The sequence below is a fragment of the Benincasa hispida genome, chromosome 7 (genome assembly GCF_009727055.1).
Source record: "Benincasa hispida cultivar B227 chromosome 7, ASM972705v1, whole genome shotgun sequence".
NCBI classification, from domain to species: Eukaryota; Viridiplantae; Streptophyta; class Magnoliopsida; order Cucurbitales; family Cucurbitaceae; genus Benincasa; species Benincasa hispida.
In genome coordinates this window covers 694,206-696,569 of record NC_052355.1, presented here as the reverse complement: position 1 = coordinate 696,569, position 2,364 = coordinate 694,206, and positions in this window count along the sequence as shown.

Sequence of the window (2,364 nt, the reverse complement as noted above, 5' to 3'; positions counted from 1 at the left end):
CTTTTCTTTTCTTTTTCTTTTTCTTTCCCTTTCCCTTCCCCTCTCCTTTCACGTGCAGCAGCCCTAAGTCCTCTTTCCCGATTTGAGCCGTCGCCCAGCCACCACTCTCCGTCGCTCGTCCTCCACAAGCTAGCCGCCTCGCCTCTTCAGCCGACCCAGCCCACTCTCGTCATGTTGCCGCAGAAGCTCAGTCCTCGCCATTTTGCCCAACCGAAACCCACTCAGTCGTCCTTTCTCTTCAGCAGCGCGCCACCCTTGCTAAGACCAGTTTTGCGCTTCAGTCGTCATTTCTGACTTTAGCTTTCGGCCACCTCTCCACGCTCGCCTAGCTGCCGATCGAAACGTAGATGCTGCTACAACCGTCGACTTCAGCCCTGTCTCTGTTTCACCACTATTGTAGCCAAGGTATCGCCTGCGTCTGCACTGATTTGCAGCGGTCCGACCAGTTTCATCCGTCCAGTTGTGCCATTTTTTTTTCTTTCGGTCACGACCGTTGTGACCACTGTCATTTGGGTCTCATTGGATTCTTGAATAATTTGGGTAAGAGTTGAGTTTTGGCTTTTTCTTTGAGGGGTTTGATTATCCCATTTGGTTTCAGGTTAAAATTGTTAATCTCTTTATGTTTGGACTATAGATTCAAGGATTGGAGATTTTGAGACATTGCTTTGGAGTTTGAGACTATTTCCGATAGAAATTGTTCAAATTTGGTAAGTTTTTGGGTGAGTAGTTCGGTTGGTTGTCTTTTGGGTTAAGAGTACTTGTGAAAAATTAAGTTATTATTTTTGGATTCAAATTATGTTCAGGTTGGATTTGTGACTAAAGTTGTGGGGTTGTATTGATTTTGTAGCATGGGGTGCGTTCGGACCAACACACTTTGGTCCTGATTCAAGATTCATCTAAGCTAGGAGGAAGATTATTTTGCTCATCGCTTAGACATAATTTTGGGTAAGTAATCTTACTATTGGAACTGCCCATGGGCTAAGCTTTAGTTGTATGCTAGCATGATGGGTGTATGTTATGGTAAATGTTAGCATGTTGAATGATAGTATGGTCTGAACCAAAATATGTTCTAGCACGAGAATCTGAATTGTTTAAATATACACATAGATATTTGAATGTTAGTATGAGGTGGTATGTGTTTCCATATGATATGATTGTATCTGATCTGATGATGTTGAGGCATACATGTATGTTGTAGAATTATGATGTTAATGTATACTTGAACGTTGTAAAACATGCGGTTGAGGTATATGTGTATGTGGTAGAGCCATGGTATCGAGGGTTATATGTATGTCATAGATTCGTATAGTGGTGATTTAGATGTTGAGATCGTGTGACTGTCCTTACTGATTAGTTAGATGCCCCTTTAGATTGTGTTTCCTTCGGGATTCACCAGATTGTGCTTCCCTTGGGATTCATCAGATTGTGATTACCTCGAGATTCACCAATTGTGTTTCCTTCGGGATTCACCAGCTTGTGTTTCCTTCGGGATTCACCAGTTTGTGTTTCCTTCAGGATTCAACAGTTTTTTGTTTCCTTCGGGATTCACCAGTTTGTGTTTAGTTTGGGTCTACGAAACATGTTGCTATCTTGTCTAGGACAATTTGGGAGATGATACTGCGGTATAGAGTATGCCCTAGTTTATTGTATATGTACTTGTATTTTTTTATGTATTGTACATTAGTCTTTTGAATGAAATAGAACACGGAGGATTTCCATGAGCCGCGGAAAGATTCATTCCAAATTACAATTCATATTATGAACTTTTACAATTACAGTCGTAAAACAAATACTCATACGGTTATGTATTAATCACAAAAATTACAGCATGATAATACAAATGATTTAGCGAAAAATGGTACATTACACTTTGCAGCCTCATCGCCAAGTCCATGATAACGATTACGCTCGAACACAGCACATAGCAACCTCTCAACGACTCGTTCCAAACATGACTGACTACACTGCTACCGAAACATCGCAACTACATCACGAAAAGTCACGCAACCGATCAACCTCACGAATTGCGTATACAACATACTGTGAAACATACCTAACTAGACAATATGGCCTCCAGTTGAACACGTCGACGGTGGTCGTAGGTGTGCAGTATGACAACCACAAAGGAAAATTGGGCTGACCCTTGGTGATTTCTTGTGTATAGTGAGAATCACATTACGAGGCTGTGAAAGTGTGGGTTCTCTGTGTGGACTTGGTTTGAGGCAGAGAGGAGGAAAAAACAACTAAGTCTTAGTGTACCACAGTATATAGACGATTGCGCTAGGCACAAAAAGGTCGGTGGAGATATCGCCGAAGAAAGGACGACTTCGAGGAACCTATCTGTTTGAGCAGTAGATCTGTTAT